This window comes from Suricata suricatta, chromosome 10 (assembly GCF_006229205.1).
Source record: "Suricata suricatta isolate VVHF042 chromosome 10, meerkat_22Aug2017_6uvM2_HiC, whole genome shotgun sequence".
NCBI classification, from domain to species: domain Eukaryota; kingdom Metazoa; phylum Chordata; class Mammalia; order Carnivora; family Herpestidae; genus Suricata; species Suricata suricatta.
This window is the reverse complement of record NC_043709.1, coordinates 22,900,196-22,918,731: the sequence shown is the minus strand read 5'-3', so window position 1 is coordinate 22,918,731 and position 18,536 is coordinate 22,900,196. Positions and strand designations below refer to the sequence as shown.

Below are 18,536 nucleotides of genomic sequence, written 5' to 3'. Positions count from 1 at the left end.
TTTTCACCTTCTTTCCTTGCAATTTATAGCTTATGTTTGGGTCCCTCGTGCTTCAGATACCCTTTCAGGGGTTTCAAAAGGTTACTTCAATGCCATTGGTTACCAATTTAATGATGGCTTTTCCGTTTTCTATCCACTGGATCAAAATGCTAAGGGGACCTTTGTCTCTGCCATAAATCCCATCAAAGTGTTTACATCTACCCCCAAATAGCTTTTAAATGCAAATAAATAAGTTCAGCAGACACAAACACCACGTGGACCGTTAACTGCAGCCTGCAGACTGTTCCAATCATTAACTGCAGCTTGCAGAGATTCTTGACAAAAAAAGAAAAAAAGAAAAAGTGCGGATGGTCTCTTTAATGAGGTTTTCCCTCTCATTTATCAAAGATGGTGTAGCTTTGCCCAGCTGGCCTAGTTTAAAAATTGGAAAATAGCTTAATCTGATTCACATAGAAGACCTTTGTAGCAGGTAAACAAGTGCATGCATGAAGGTATATGTTTCTTTTATTTATTTTTTAAACCATGAGCTTGACATTGGTCACACTTAGGGTCTATGATAGAGATGATTAAAGGATACAAAATATTTAGCCATTTGAGTCAGTGCCCTATTGAGTAGAAAATATATTTTTTCTTTCTGATTATTTCTCAAATGTCCTCCCCATCAGGATTGTTGGGCAAGTGTTAGAGTGGAATTATGGGGCTGGAAAGCCCTTAGGATTTCTCAAGTTTGAATCCCCCATTTCCTAGAGAAGACTCCTCGGACTTCTACACCAACCCAATGCCTTGACCACCTTCTCACAGACAGAGGCACTTTTGGAACCACAAAGCAGGTCTTCCCATTCCTGACCAGAACCCTTTCCCACTGCTTTACAATGATAAGATAGGCATGGAAAAGGTTACAGTATTTCCTTCTTTGTGGGGCGAAATATACAGTATAGTTGCACATCTCTTTGGTTTGGTCTGTTTAGAAAAGGATGCACAAAAAGCACAACTTAGATGGGCTTAAATGAAAAAACAGAACTTAGTGGCTCATCAAACCTCAAACTCTAGGGCTTAACATGGATGCAGGCCTCTCTTAATTTCTGATCTCCTCCGTGGTGGTGGTTTCACGACAGGCTGCCTGCAGTGGCTAATGGCTGCCCTCAGTGTCAGCCTTCCAGGTTCAAACCCAAGGCAAAAGACAACTACCTTCTTTCTTACCCAGCAAGTGGGTATTGAACTAATACCCACTTACAAACTTATCATTATGACCCAGGGGAATATGATGCTTTCCACGGGCAGACCTGAACCACAGGCCCTCCTGTGGAGCTGAGAGCTTCCTCAGTTCTAATAGAAGCATTGGAAGTGAGGGAGAAGATGATTCTCCAGAGGAAGATTGGGGTATGTGTACTTCAGAAAGGTTGAATGGATGAGGACAGAACAAGTAACAGATAATCATTACAAATGGCATTTTATGAGTCTTTTCAGAAGTCAACATCTTCCTTCCCTTTGTTCATTTGTAAATTTCTGTCAGCTTTAGCCCATCAGAATCATAAATATGCAAAGAATAGTTAAAGTCCTGTGGGAAAGAGTATGCTTGAATATGATAATGATACTTTCATTAAAATGTGAGTTATTATTTTAGGAAAAAATGCATGGTGAAATTTTAAAGCAGTAACTTGAGTTGACCACTAATAGGCTACAGAACTCAGGGTGCACTGGCAGAGGTCTCTGGAGGAGAGGAATTTCTTCAAGCTCTGCTGAGTCTCTTTTCCCACAGCTCACATTATGCTCCTCAATGAATATTGTGGCAGTATAGTGGGCTTTTTAGCATTCGACTATGCAGAATTTCCTTGTCATTATTCTGACATTCCTCCAGCACACAGAGAACAAGTCATCACACACTGATTGAGAAATTTTCTGTCTCCCTTTTCTTTTCTGTCTGGATGAATAGGTAAAAGGAGTTTAGATTTAGATTGACCTTAGAAAAATTCAGTGGGCTTGACAGGAGTCTTCTTGGTCTTTTGTAGTATCTCTTAGATCCAAGTCTCTTCTGGTTTGGTGGGGTATACTCTCTGAGTCTTAGTATTTTGAAGTCTTTTTTTCTGTTTGTCCTGAGGATGAGAGGAAGGACTGGTGTGGCCACAGGGTGATGTTCTCTGAGATGCTCCATTTGGGAACTGATGAAGCCTCTGGAAAATAGAGCCTATCCATGTCTTCAGGATGAAAGTGGTTTTGTAGGCCTTGTGTCCATGCTACCATTTGTGGTATCCCCTTCAAATGCAAGGCTGAAAATAAGTCATTTAAAATCCCACCTGGAACTATTCAAACAAGTGTCTGTTCATGCTGATGAGCTCTCATATTCATACTCCAAAAGCCCACTAGAATCGGAATGGATACCATAGTGTTATTTAACCCATTCAAATATCCATTAATTAGCAAGAATGTCTATGCGCTTATACCATACATTCTGCTTGTTAAATAAGCTTGATATAGATAATATTCTCCAGCTAAGCTGACCCTCAGTGAGTGAGAGATTGGTTAGAAGCTGAATATCATAGTAGCAACATATGCCCAAAGCATCCTTTTTTCCTGTGAAATCTCTCATTTGGGCACAGCATGAATATACTTTTAGTATTCAGCCCAAAATGGGAGATTTGCTTGAAGCCTTTGATTAATGCAAATAATTGCTGCACTAGAGCAGCTCTGATGCTTGGGAGGCCATTAGTGGTGCACAGCTGCCATCACCCAGGAGCAAGCTGTGCATACAAAGATGATACATGGACTGATTCTGTGGCTGGGGCATACCGAGTGCCCTGTCGTTTGGTCCAGATAACTCTGAGGGTTGAGCAGCGTGTGCATGGGCATGGGGGATACAGGTAGCTGGGAGAGAGTGCCAGCAGAGGTAGTAGAGAATAATGGGCCTAAAGCAAATGCCTTCAATAACAAGTTCTTCTATTATAGTTCTGGCACTTTATAGTTGATTTATTTTGTCTTAGAGTCTCACAATTTGGTGGTAAGTAAGAGTATTCATCACCTCTAAGGAAAATGAGGACCATGAATATTAATGGCTTGTTCAGAATCACAGTGATGATGGTTGGTGGAATTAGGACACAAATCAAGACTGTCTGAATCAAAGGCCACTGTTCTTCCTATTCTACCAAGTAGTGCCCAGTGGTCTCTGGCTGGACCTAAGGATGTGTGTGACTTCATCCTTTAAAGATTATGATTGAAGTGATGGGGCATGAGAAGTAGGTGAAAGGTGTACAAAATCTGTATGAATATTGAATGCTGTGCCACCAAATAAATACCCAGTTGGCCAAATTTGAGCATGGCTATGTATGAAACATAGGCTTCGTTGTATGGCTCGTCCCTGTACAGTTTTTGGCAAATACCTTGAAACCTGCAAAGTGACTAGTTACTCTGGGAAAAATGCATTTATTTTTGGAAAAGACTAATATTAATCAAGTTTGCAGAGACCAGGATGCCGAATTGTTAGTTTACTGTAAGAACTGTAAGTTTGGGAAGGAAGAATGACCCAGTCTCTTTCTGTGCATGAGATAATTTTCTTGGTGTGTGTATTGTTTGTTCACAGTTCTTCCTTCTTTCCCTGCTTTTGCCATGATTGACTGAGAGCAAAATATATTTATCTGCTCCCACTGACTTTGGGCTTCGCCCTGTGACCTGACTTGGCCAGGGGAATATGAGAGGCGTACTATACAAAACACTCAGCTAAAGCTTTAAATGTCCCTGTGTGGTTTGTCTTGCCCTCGTATTCCTGCCCTGAATAATGAGAGGAGTATGTATGAGCAGCCATGCTCCTTCAACCTGAGTCATGGAATGAGACCCACATGGGATAGATCTAAACCCAACCTGAAGTCTAAAACAGAGCAACCACAGCCAACCCAAAGATCTATGAGCAAGAAGCACATGTTTGTTATTGAATGCTGTGGAAAGTTTTGCATTGTTATGGGGCATTGTGTAAGAATAGCTAGCCAATGCAGATGCCAAGCCATAATCAGAAAGGTACTCCTTGAGCATGAGATGGGATGAGATGGTTCAAGGCATTAGCCTCATTTGTCTTTTCCTTGGGAACATATCTTCCACCTGGTCCAGATGGGATAAGTCTTGGGTCTGATTACCTTCTCTCTGGAATGGCGGATGCCTGGGTGGCTCAGTCAGTTAAACCTTCTCTCTGGAATGGGCAGTCCCATGATCAACTTCCTTTTCCTTTGTTGCTATGGCTTACTAACTCCTCTTCTGATCAACCTAGTCTTTTTTAAATATATATATAAGGAATCCTTTTAAGTGAATTCACCCATCTCTTTTATGTTTATTGAAAGTTGTAGTTCCAGAAAGTAACCACGTTTCTCTGATTTCTAGTTGGATAAAAGTTTGCTTCATTTGAGTCTCCCTGTAGAAATATCTACTATAGTTAGGTCCAGACCATTTGGTAGGTGTGAAGAAAGACTCTGCTAAGCTAAAATCATGGTTAAAATGAAACTACAGTTAATACTAGCCCTCTAAAGATTATTATTTAGAAATAATAATACCCCAGTAGCAATTAGCACATCTAATACTGGATCTTGTTTTCCAAATACCATTTTCCTCTCAAAGCAACCAGAGCTCATTAAAGAAGTGGCTAATTCCACATTTGGATCAGGGAACAGTATGAGCAAGGGGCATTGTTGTGCTAGAAGACAAAGAAACACTAAAAAACTACCAGGAGCACTTTGGAGAATTTAGGAGCCAAGTGTATGGGATTTCCACTGGTCCAAATTTGTGGCAGTTTGAGCATCAAAAGAATAATGATTATGATTACATATATAACACCAAAAAAAATAAAAACAATGAATCCAGACTAAGCAAGAGTCCTTTGATGGTATTGGAAATGGTTATTACATAAGCTCCTTACTCTGAGTTACAGTGGTTAAAAATAACACAAAGTAATAAAAATAAGGGATTTACTTTATGCTTTTTAGGAATAACTCCAGTTCATCCCTGGTTGTTGAGGAAAAGCTTTTCTTTACTAAAAAATAAACCCCAAAATTAAAATCTCACAAGTAAATACAGAATAATGGTAAAATTAGAAAGTCACCATTCTGTGGTCTCCAGTGAAAGTCTTGATTTGGACCTGGGTGATAAATGGATGAGAAAAATTATTAGGTGAGAGGTTGTTAGCACATGGGGTATGTACCTGATGCCAAAGGAGCAGCCTACATGTTGCTAATTGCAAAGGGAGAACATAACTTTATCATCAGGAGATGAGATGTGGCAAGGATGATACACATAACTCTTCTTACTACTCGGATGGCCTAACCTTATGTGTCTCTCTGGTGATGCAGTCTGAAGGTACAGTATTTCCTATAAGCACTCTTGCCCAAAAGATTTAACCTGAGCCTAATCAATACTCAGATCTTAGTTCCAGTTTATAGTAAGCGAAGGGAAAGGAGAAGCCAGTTATACAATGCTGTGAGGAAACATTCAGTCAAATTTAGGATGTGAAACTCTCTGCCAAAGAGATGCTAAGGTCTTTTAGAAAAGTCAGGTGCAGCCGCTCTGGAAAACCATACGGAGGTTCCTCAAAAAACTATCCATAGAACTCCCTTATGACCCAGCAATAGCACTGCTAGGGACTTACCCAAGGGATACAGAAGTGCTGATGCATAAGAGCACATGTACCCCAATGTTCATAGCAGCACTGTCAACAATAGCCAAAACATGGAAAGAGCCTAAATGTCCATCACCTGATGAGTGGATCAAGAAGATGTACACACACACACACACACACGGGAGTACTACATGGCAGTGAGAAAGAATGAAATATGGCCATTTGTTGCAAAGTGGATGGACCTCGAGGGTGTCAATCTAAGCAAAATAAGTCAGGCGGAGAAGGACAGATACCATGTGTTTTCACTCATAGGTCTAACAGGAGAAACCTAACAGAGGACCATGGGAGGGGAAGGGGGAAAGAGAGGTGGGGGAGAGGGAGGGATGCAAATCATGAGAGACTCTTGAATACTGAAAATGAACCAAGAGATGAAGCGGGGGGAAGGGGAAGGTGGGTGATGGTCATGGAGGAGGGCACTTGTGGGAAGAGCACTGGGTGTTATATGGAAACCAATTTGACAATAAACTATATAAAAAATGCAAAAAAAGAGCCAGTGTCATGAGCAAAACATAAAGGTGGGTCAACTATTTAGGATAAAGAGACCAAGGGGACAGAACAAATGCAATGTGAGAACCTTGATTTTCCATGTAAAACAAAAAAAGAAAAACTTTAAAAGTCATATTGGGCATGAAAGGAAAATGAAATATGCACTGGATGATAAAAGATATTATGGAATTATTGTAACTTTCTGAAGTGTGATGACAGAATTATGTTTATGTAGGAGAATGTATTTTTTTAGGAGCTGCATACTGAAGTATATGGATAAAGTGTTTTGTCATCTGCAATTTACTTTTGACTGATCTAGCAAAGAAAAAAACCATATGTGTATATTTATAGATAATGGAAACATGAAGAATATAAATAATTGTTGAATCAAGGTGGTAGTTAAATTGATATTCGTTTGACCTAATTCTTAAAATTATTCTATATGTTTGAAATTTTTTGTAATGTAAAGCTGGAAATAAAGAGGGACTCTTAGCAGGTTTTAGTGATTTTAATGATTTTGAAATGTCTATATTATTGATAAGCTCTTCTACTAGATTTTAGTCGAGTGTAAACCACATTAATGCTACCATAGATTTGTCTTTATAGACGTTATTTCTTTGCTATTAATAGTCATTTCTAGGCAAGATGAGATGTGAGGAGATCCACCCTTTAGTAACACTGGTTTATGTTTTGTTTCTCTGTAACTGTCAGGATCCAAAAGAAAATTTATGTAGCCCTCATGTCACCACTGATCAAGTTTGAGAGAATGTCATCTTTCTTTTCTCAGAACCTTTTGAATAGAGTCAGATTCCATGTAAAAGAAAGCTTGTTTGCGGAACTCATACATTAGAGCCCTTTGCATTTGGGGATTTGAGGGGCTTACTGACTCCCCCCCTCCTCTTTTAATGGGTTTAGTATTCAAGTGATTTGATTTAGGGATCCAATGAGATGAAAAAACCTATTGAGCATTCATTCCAGAAATAAGGCACCTCAGGATTAATTTTCATGCCATCTCAGGGGCCTTGGCATAAACCTAACTATAAGATTCTGCCCTAGCAAACATTTCTGAGTACTGTGTATTAACTAGGGCAGAAGAGTCTGAGTAGAGGATGGCATGCTTTTCCATCTATGTGATTCCTTTAGTGCTTTCTTGTGTATGATCTGCGTGTGTGTCTGCATGCACAGGTGTGTGTTATTCATATATATTCCCTTCCAGATGTTACTCCTCACCCTCCACCCCTACCCTACTGCAGCAGAACTCCACTCACTCACTCACTCACTCACTCACTCACTCACTCACTCACTCATTCTCCCTCCCTTCTCCTTCTTCCCACTTTCCTTCCAATACCTGGGCTCCAGCCATCAAGCATTATAGGCTCAAGCATTTCCAAGAGTTCAGGCTCCCATCTTTGCAAGGCTTTCCTGTCGCTCAGCTTAGCTGGCAACTGGACTTCCTGGAGAAAATTGAATCTGCAGACAATCCAGAAGGGCATGGTTAGCCCTGTTAGTGCTGCCTTGCTGCTTTGATCCACCCCCTGCAAGGGATAAAGAGTTCAGAGGTGGAACCTCTGGGGCAGGTAAGCATGGGCTTTCAAGTGAGACCTAACTACCTACAAAAAGGAGGGATCAGGGCAATTTTCTTAAAACGAACAAAAATCAAAGCATACCAAAAAACAAGGCCCAAGTTGCTTATATTATTTCATTAGAAGTGGTTATTTGCAAAATATAAATATTGGAAAGATAAAACAGAAACTCATCTCCCCATTTAATGACTTTAATTTGTTTTCAAAACCTTGCCACTAAGTGAAAAGCCATTAACTAAAAACATTTTTTTCTGTTCATTTTAATTGGATAAAGTTGTGATGCATTCCACCTAACCCCAAATACCCAAACATTATTCACAGGTAGAAAAATATTATAAATTGAACAATATAAATAAGTTCCTATAACTTCTAACAATTTTCAAGTAAATAAATATCATTTGTTTAAAACGAAAGGTAATGAAGTTTTATTGTAATGAGGGTTACTCACCAGTGAGGAGAGAAGATAGTTTGGGGTACCAGGAGATCATTCTTTGGAAGATCATAAACACTCAGCTGGTCAGCTTCCAGATAGGCAGACTTCTAGCCCTATGGTCTTCTCGCTGTCAAGCTGAACATGAAAATAAAGCTATAGTACTTACAGAACTCTAGGGCAAGATCAAGCTAAACATGAGAGTGCTTCAAGACACATAGAATGGACGTGCAAAACACAGTATAAAGTCAGAAAATGCTACCTGTTCATCCCTCTCACTTGGTATAGAAATACAAAGAAAAATGGGGTTTATCTAAATAGTTCACACAATACAAACTTATTCTATATGATATTCTCTGAGTCAAGTAAATAAGCAGGCTTATCTTTGCCTAGATAGTGTCAAGATAATCTTTCTTACAGCATATTTATTTGGTGTCTTTGGCTGAAGATGTTGATATATCAGTAAAAAATGAGTTGTTTAAAAGTTGTATGGTTTTTCATGTGCCTTCATGATGAAGCTTCTTATTAACTCAGTGGCTGTTATGTGAACATATGTATGTGTATGTATGGCACTGTTGGTGACAATATCTTTCTTAAAATGTGTTCAATTCTTTTTTAGTTCACTTGGGATGATGGTAGCACTCGCATTAGCTTCCTCATAAGATTGAAACTATAGTTGAAATATCTCTACTTAGGAATTTAGTTCAGTTATTAGCACCACATTTCCTCTACCTTAGGGGATGTGAACATGAGTGAAATCAACAAAGCCCAGTTTCAGAGTCATCTGACTAATCTGTTGAGTTCCTAGGATCTTGATCTTCCAGGCTGTTCCACTGATTATGTAAGTACCTGCTACATAGCAAAGCCTCCTCCTCACTGTACCTCCCCCTAAGATTATTGCATGAATAAATAAGGGTTGGCCAGAGCTCTTTGCATCTGTTACTTAGAGCACTTTGCTTTCTCACCTACCTTCACTGACCTTTACCAGTTGGACTTCTTGTCTGGTGCTCTGGGTGGTTTTGCTACTTTCTGCAGCTTGGGCTTGCTGTGGAGAAGCAGAGTAGCTTCATTTGGAATTTCATCTGCATAGAGAAAACCCTGGAGGGAAACAAAGACCTGTACTTCATATGCTCTTTCCAAGACATGGAACATCTAACAATCAACTGTTTACATCCAGGCAAATTTCCATCAGACATTTGGAACTTGAACGTCAAAAATTGAATCTGTTATCTTCTCCTTTTCTGTCGTTCCTGCTCTACCGTGTTCCCTATCTAGGGAAATATAATCAACATCTATCTGGTTGCTTTAACCAGAAACCTGAGGGGATCATTCTTCCTGAATGCTTTCTAGTGTCTTAATTCCCACTAATTCAACTCCTGCTGATTCTGCCTTCCACTTTCCTACCTGCACTGCTAGTGCCCTTGTTAAAGGCCTCCTCACAGCAGCAGTAGTTTTCTATTTGCAATCCTACAGGGTATATCCTTCATTAGTTCACTTATTCAGTCATTCAGTCAATAAATATTTATTGAGGATTTACTATTAGCAGGAACTATTCTGAGCACAGGGCTTAGAGCACTGAATAAAATAAACAAGAATTCCTGCCCTCATGGATCTTATCTTCTAGTGAGAGGAGAAAATTATAAAAAAATAGGTGTTACAAAGTATATTAGAAAATGATAAGTGTTTATAAGGTAAAGGAAGGAAGGAGCATATACAGGTGTTGGGGAGAGGGAGAAGAAGTTTTAGATAGGGCAGTTAGGAAAAGTACTACTGCAAATGTGGCATTTGAGCAGGGCTTCAAGAGGACTATGTACTGATCAGTGCAAGTGTCTGGGGACAGGTGTGATTAAGAGGAAAGATGGGCATAGCGCCAAGCCATGGAATGGAGAAGACAAGAAGGAGAGCAGTAGAAGATGTAAGAGTTCATAAGGACCATATCATATAGAATCTCATAGGCCATAACAAGGGCCTGGACTTCTATTCTCTGGGGTAGGAGCACTTGACAATTTTCAGCAGCTGTGATGATCCGAGTTACATTTTACCAGGATGAGTTTGGGTGTGCTGTTGAGACTAGACTGTAGGAAGAGGAGGACAGAGAGGAAGGAAAGCATTTACAACACTCTGGATGCCAGAATGATCTTATTAACATAGGTATCCAACCATGTCATCCTCTCACTCAAAATTCTCCAACGGTTTCCCAACTTGGATAGGATAAACTTGGAACTTCTTTGAATAGCTTCTATGGTTGGTCATGATTTGGTGCTTTCCAATATTTTGACCCATTGCTTGCTAATGCTGCCACCCATCCACCATTCTCTGATCTGATTTACCACCTGATAAATGCTATTGAGTCTTTAAGTTACAAATACTTCCTTCTCCATGAATATTTCCCTGAATTTACCCATTTTCCTATCCTACATTCAATTCAAACACTTGTTTGTTTTAATACTAATGCTTTTGGCTCTCACTACTATAACGTGTACTTCCTGAGGTTAAGAATTTGCTTTTCATTTGGTTACATAGAAATGATTAAAAGAAAAATAAATGAATGACTTTAATTATGTAGAGTGTTTTGAATTTCTCTCTATATAGTTCAGGGCAGAGATGGAGAAGAGTGGAAGAGAAGTACTGGATTTTGGGATCATGTGAATTACTAGATTCCTTTTTTTAAATCTTAGTCTCAAAAAATTCAAGACCCCACTGAAATCCTTCTAAACGGGGTCAGGGAATGGGATTTACAAATGCTGCCTTTATCTGCTGATGTAATCACCTCCTCACCTTTTAAAAAATTCAGATCCCTTTCTATTGTTCCTTGTATTCATCCTATGCCAGACTTCTCTCACTAATACCCCAAGAGATAAAGAAAAACTGAAAAAGAAAAAAATGACTTTTATCTAACTGCTACTTCATAATGCCCTGTGGTTATTTATTTATATATTAGTTTGTTGGGGGAACAGATTGTCCTAGGCATCTAGACTAGCATTTAATTTCATGGTTGGGTTAAATGTTTGTTTTACTCAAATCTCTAAGAATGCTGTTTTATAAGACTAAAGAAATACATTTCCTCTAAATCTTGCAAACCATTTTCCCAAAAATATAAGCTTCTAAGATGGGTCTTTCCAGTTGTTTCTGCATGTTTATTTTCATACTGCAAGCCTCTCAGTTGAGACTGGAATTCACAGCATCTCCCCACAGTTTTTTTCAATAACATTCATTAAGACACTCTTGTGTCTCATCATGCAGACCATTAATGAAGCTGTTACTAACACTGGAGTTTCATTGATTTCTGGGGCAGGGCTACCAGACTCCACTGTAATGTCACACATCGCCTTTATCCTGGGTTTCTATGTCACCAGCCCTCAGCTTCCAGTCAGTATAGAATGCCAGAGTTCAAATCCAATCCAATTTGAATTCATTTTGCAAGTAAGACTTTATTAGATGCTGTATTAAGTGCTTTACCAAAACTAGGTTATGTTACATCTTCATTTTCTCTCTCTCTTTTATTAATCATGCAATTCCCACTCCCTTAAAAAAAAAAGAAGAAGAGAAAATGCAATTAGGTTTGCCCATCTTGCTTCAATCTTAGAATCCAGACTGCTTACTGCCCCTGGTTCCATTATAATCTAAATGCTTACAGATGCTAACTGTCAGGTTCCCTCCTCTTGCATCTCCATGAAATCTGTGCTGGATCAGCTTCTATCAAAACTTCACACCTCCGTAAGCCTCAGTTGTTTTTAGACTGAAAGTCCCACCTACTTGGCACTGGAAGTCTCCCCCAGAGACATCAAATAGTGTGGTATTCAAAGTGCTTTTCAGGAACTACCCATTTCCCCAGAGATGCCTTAGGGACCACAGGGGAATGATAAGGTAGAAGCTCGGAGGAGAGGATTCCGTCCCTACTTTCATGAAAGCAACGGTTTTCATGTGCCTTATGTATTAGTGTCCCATGGAGCCTTTATGCAAATTAGAAAAAGTCACCCTTCCTGTGGGTGCAACAGAGTGACCATGGTTTGTATAACATTTGATTTCCAAAAGGGGGCTCTGCTGCTGAAAATTACTTTGGAAAACCTTTAACCTAGGCCAACTTCTTGTATTACCCAAAACAAAGCCAAAGCCAACAAGACAGACTTTTCACCATTCTAGAGCAAGGCAGTATACTCAGCTCCTTCCATCTAGAGTGTGTAAATAGTTTTGTAATTTTTAGTGGATAGGCACTGCTGTCTTAACCACACGTTCGTGCTCCCAGATAGATGAATTCATTCAGCATATATTTATTAGCATTTACCAAGTCCATAAAGCTTATATTCTAGAGGAAGAAAACAAGTGATCAACAAAATCATACATAAATGAAATGTCAGGTGGTATAACGAACTACAAAGAAGAATGAGGCAGAATAAAAGGCCAGAGAGTAAGGAAGGGGAGTGCTATTTCAGGCCTCCTATAAAACAGTAATCTCATAGTGGAGAATTCATCTTTTAATTTTGAAGTTTTCTATGTTACAAAGTCAAAAAAAAAGAAAGCAAGCATATTCCCCTTAGTATTCATAATATACTGTAATAATAAAATACATATCAAGCATACAGTGATTTTTTTATTCATTCAGTAAATTTTACTTAATAGACACTGAAAGGAATACATGCAAACAAATAAGATGTGCAATAAAAACATATTTCCCGTCCTCAAGGAGTTTGGTGTCTATTGATAAATTTCTATACATTTAAAGTTCCAATACATTCCTGTACATTTAACCAATTGCAACATATTTCATAATGAAATAATTGTTCAAAGGTCTTTCAGGGAGCAATGATTGATTTCAACTGGCAAGTGATGTTGGGGAAGGGGAAGGTTTTATTCAACAATATTTGACATATGTTTATATGTTTGTATTCAGCAAGTGAAGATGAGTCAGCTGAGCTAAGCATCAGAGGTGAGAAGGAGGCCAAGGAAAGAAGGAATGGGCAGAGACAAGAAAGCTACTCTGAAAACTAGAGAGTACCCAGTTGAGGCAGAAATGTGGGCATGAAGGTGAGACCTTAACATTAAAAAGTGTGCTAAAGAGTTTGGGATTTATTCCATAGGCAATAGGGGGAAATGGAAGAATCCAATGATGTGAATGAATCTATGTAGAGGAGATTTGCAATGAATTGAAAACAAATATATTGTATTAGTCAACATATTGACTGGTAGTATATTGGATAAATAATACAAATATATGTAGTTAGGGTTCTCCAGAGAAGCAGGACTAATAAAATATGTGTGTAGATGATAAATATTTATACATCTATGTAAATACATTTACTATTATACATTAAATATAATTGTACTAATAGTTATAGATATTAGATATATTTAATGTTATAAGCATATTTAAATATATAAATATACATTATTATATAGAGAGAGTGGTCTATATATTATACATGTAAGAGAGACTATATAGAATATCATATATAAAATATATGCGGTATATATATGCATATATGTAATATATATGTGGCATGTGTGTGTGTGTGTGTGTACACAGATTGTAATCAATTGGCTCATGTAATCATGGAGGCTGGCAAGGGTAGAGTGCAAGGGCTGGAGGATGTCTGCTAGCAGAACACTCTGTCTTTCTTATGGGAGGTCAGTCTTTTTTCTCTTAAGGTTTTTAACTGATTGAATGAGGCCCATACACATTATGGAGGATAATTGCTTTACTCAAGAGTCTTAATTTGAATGTTAATCTCATCTGAAAAGTACCTTCACGGCAACATCTAGATTGGTAACTGACCAAATTATCTGGGTCATGTAGCCTAGCCGAGTTGACAACATGATATTCACCTTCAGACATCTTTCTACCATTTTGTCTACAGTGCTCAATAGATGCTTGGTAAACAGCGGTAGCACTGGCCTCAGCAAGTGGCAAGTTTGTGGACAGTGTAAGTTGCAGCCCATAGCCAAATGATGGGAATGGAGGAAGGGTGTAATATATTTCAAGAGAAGGCACTGTCCAGGAGCTCAATACTTTCCAATCACTAACTCGCTTAGGAAGCTCCTGGAAGCCTTGTTACATGCAGAGTCTGAGGTAGGCCTGAAGTGAGGTCCAAGATTGTCATTGTTAATAAAGGATGGCCCATGGTCCACACTTAGGGCAGCAAATCAGTAGAATTTTTGAATCTCTAATTTTGGCAAGATGGGTGGGAGGTAGTCTGGGTTTTGTAGAGGATGAGGGGCCCTCTGAATCACCATTTGAGAGGTAAGAACATTTCTCTGTAGTGTCTGTTTGAAGACAGTGGTTGTCAGACTGTTATGTCTCATAGTCACCTGTGGAGCTGATAAAATATAGACACTCTGTGTCCAGAGCTTGTGACTGAGTTGTCTAGTTTGAGGCCAGGACTCCCTGTTAACAATAATAATCCCAGAAGATTTTGGTGCAGATATGGGACTACCTTTGAGAAACCCTGGTTTAAAATTTTAAGACTCAGAAGAAACCACAAGTATATTTTCATAGAAAAATCTTTGAGTCCTCTGCAGCCATATTTGGTTGAAAAAAAAAGTGGGATGCTGGAAAATAAATTTTGGACACTTTAGAGTTTTACTGAGGATGAGAGAATACAGAGCCCAGAAGAAACATCGGTCTATGGCAAGATGGGAAAAATTCCTAGCCAGACTGGATGTTGATTCCTTTTCCACTCCGTGACTTACTCAGAGCAAGGACAAGGAACGGTTCCCAAGACTTATACTTAGATACAGAAAGTCTCTGTCTGGACTGGTTGTAGTATTTAGGACTAGATCTAGCTGTATATAAAAAGCAGCTAAAATAATGGTTACTTTATTGGAATTTTTTTTCTCATATAAAGGAAGTCTGGCAGTAAGTTGTAGTTGGTGTGACTGGGATGGGGACTCCAGAAAACCCAGGAGCACAGACTCCTTCTATCCTTAACATATTCCCTTATGGTCTATTAAGGCTGCTAGGGAACCAGCCATCACTTCCACATCTGAAGCAGTGAGCAAGTGGGATTATTGAAGAAGGGTGTATATTTTTGCTTTTAAGAAGACTCCCCCAAAGTCCCATATAGGATTTATGTGTATGTTTCAATGACTATAATTATCCAATTGGTCAGTTTAGCTGGAGTGTGGGAAATATCTCCCTGTCTTCTACCTTATTTTGGTATTCTCTGCTAAAACTCCAGTGTTCTCTTACAAAAGTAAAGGGAAGAATGAGCATTGGGAGGCAGCTACCAGTCTTTGTTATAGGAGTTGCTAGAGGTTAATCAGTCCATAGAGATGCCAGACCAGTGGGTAGAAGTAAGGAGGTAATTAATGAAATCACCTAGGATTGAGTAATATATAAAAAAATATTCTGTAGCAAATTTTGCAATCATTCTGGCCTTCATTAATGCATTCAAAAATGCTGATGTAATTCCTTCAGTGTTCCATGCACTGTGCACATGTACACATGTGCACATGTACTGTACTGTTTAGTGATGCGACCATGAATAAGGTACAGTCCCTGTCATTCAGGAGCTTAATATCTAGTCAGAATTACTGATAAATTTATAGGCTACTGCAGTGCGTCAATTGCAACATTAGTGCTAAACATTGGTGTGGAAGTGGCCCCTTGGAGTGATATCCAACCTAGCCTTGGGAATCAAGGAAGATGTTCTAGACGAGTTGAGGAGTGCACTGAGAGCTGAGGAGTGAGGAGGAATTAGTAGGAGTGTGTGCATATGTCTGTGTGTCTGTGCTTTTTGTGTGTCTCTCTGTGTGTCTGTGTGTTTGTATGTGTGCACACATGCACATACCTGGGCTGTGTTCCAGAAGCAGAGAAGTGCCTTGCACTGAATGTGGAAAGATGTTAAAGGGATTCAGTATGACAAGCTACGAAGAAGGTTGGTTAGATCATGACCTGCAGTATGCATGTGCACCTAAACCAAATGGAAAGCCAGTGAGTGTGTATGCTCCTATGTGCAAGCATGCTCACCTAGGTGCTTTTATAGAAAGGTGAGGTTTCGCTAGGGGTTAGGTTCACACACCCCGTTATTTGCACGATGGAGTAGGTAATCATATTTTCAAAATTCTCTGCAAAAATAAAATAAGTAGATGATAAAAAAACTTTTTTTCGTATATGAGGGATCATGGTCCTGGGATTGTGACAGTACAGTAAAGGGTTGGGGCAGGGAGATAGAGCAAAATCTAAACCTGCAACCTTGTGCATTTTAACATGTTTGCATGCAAAAAGACTAGCATGGTTCTCTTAGGGTTATTTTTCCAAAAATGGTATTTTACATTCAGAAGAGCAAAAAGAGCCATTGAAATCAAAGATATATTTCTTTTGAAAAAAAAACAATTTTGAAAAGTTAAAAAGTTGGTGAAAAGTGCTTTAATCATTGAGGTCTCTCTGGTCCACTGCAGTGGGTTCGTCACAAATCCTAAAAACCCAGGACAGAACTATAGCATACTGATAAAATTTATCCACAACCCCAAAGATGCTGTCATAATTAAGCAGTTTTTGTTTCTCCTAATGGAGTTTGATGGTCTTAGTTTATCAGCAACCTTTGAATTGAATTAACAACACGAAACTAATTAATCCTGGTATACCCTAGCAATCCACTTAGAAGCGGCATGCAAAATTCAATTAAGTCCCTTTGCCTTTTATGAAGCATGCACACTCGAGAAGCTTCGGTTTACAGCTGAGAATTAGGTAACAAAAAAAAGAGCTTGTCATGTTTTTCAAACCGAACTTTTGAAAATAGACAATGGGTCTTAGAATTCTCCCTTGATTTGGAAAGTTGGAATCTAAAAGAACAGAACAAAAACCTTCCCTCCCTGAGCTAATCAGCCCTTTCCTCTCTCGCCTTTCCTTAGATCAGAAGAGAAAGATGGTGGTATGGGCCTCTGCCTCACTGGCCCCAGTTTGTCACCAGAACCTTAGAGTTCGGGCTGTTTCTTGAATGCTTTTTGCAAACTCTTCTTTTCCTGGCTTCTGGCATGCTCTGTGCTGTCAGTCTTATTGATTAAAACCCTTGGTGGATTTCAAGACCTTCTCGCCCTGTATTGTCACAGATCTACTTAAAATGGATTTTCTCTCTTTGCCAGACCTGCATTTCTCAGTTGGTCGAGCAGATGCAAAGCAGGTGGTTCTGAGATTTCAAATAGAAGCTGTTTCTAGTTACTGGGGAATCAATGGTCGCATTATAAGTTCTTTTGTTTTCTTGTCTTTTAACATTTTTATTTATCTAAAAAAATCTTTATACCTCTCAGTGTATATGGTTAATTCAAATAAGTAGCATTTATTGCTGTTAATAGGACAGTATTTGGCAGGGGTAACAATCTGGGGCTTTGAATATCTGAGGCCCACTGTGAGAAAGATGTGATAATACACTACAAAACAGAAAGTGTGTTGTGTGGCTTGCTAGGTGCTTCTCCCCATCTTTAATTTCCTTTTCCCCTTCCCAACAGTCCGTGGCACTGGAAAAAATTCATGGATTCTGGTAAATTTGACTTTAGGTTTGGAACCCATGACTTAGAAGAGTTAGCAGATCATCTCTTCCCCCAGCCACACTGAATGGTTTAGGGGCGAACAGTGAACAAGATCGAATCTAAAGGTCCTGTCAGAGTGAATCTCAGGACTCTTGTTTGGAGTGCTGGGATAAAGGCACTCCTCATGTCTCTTTTTTTTTTTCCAGGATTAAATACACAAGGTGAAGTGTGCAAAAAGGAGGCTCAGAACTTCTGCTGCCATTTATGCACCAAGAGAGTGGCTTCTGGCAAAGCTCATACATGGAAGAGTCCAGAGACCACAGGCTACAGAGAAATTTGCTGAGATTTTTCAGAGGACATGCTGAACCTCTGGGTCAAACTGTACCTAAAACCAGAGCGATCACTGGACCTTTTCATTTTGATGAAACAATACATTTTCCCCTTTATTTAAAAAAATGTTTATTTATTTTGAGTGAGAGAGGGACAGAGAGAGCATGCATGCACAAGTGGGGGAGAGACAGAGAGAAAGGAAGACAGAGAATCCCAAGCAGGCTCCATGCTGTCAGCACAGAGCCCTGTGCAGGGCTTGATCTTACAAACTGTGAGATCATAACCTGAGCAGACATCAGGAGTCAGATACTTAACCAACTGAGCCACCTAGGCACCCCAAAGCAATGCATTTTTTAAATGCTTAAGCTAGATAGGGGCAGCATTTATTTACTTAAAATGGAAAACATTCTAACTATATGGGTCAGCTTTTGCCACATAACAAAGCAGCCGCAACTTCAATCACTTATTAAAATTAAATAAAATAATTTGTTAGTATGGTACAACTGCCCAAGACTTGGTTAAGGTCAATTGATCAAAGCTTAGCTCTGCTGGGCCACTCTGTTGATATTTCCTGGGCTTAGCTTGTTCATTC

General features: G+C 39.1%; 1 long non-coding RNA gene across 1 annotated transcript; it reads left to right on the top strand.

Annotated features, from left to right (window-relative positions):
* The first annotated feature begins 410 nt into the window (after positions 1 to 410).
* LOC115303862 lies at positions 411 to 17,949 on the top strand. Its single transcript, XR_003914274.1, has 3 exons — positions 411 to 491; positions 13,041 to 13,174; positions 17,821 to 17,949. It is a non-coding gene; the product is annotated as an uncharacterized LOC115303862 (long non-coding RNA).
* The last annotated feature ends 587 nt before the right edge of the window (positions 17,950 to 18,536 follow it).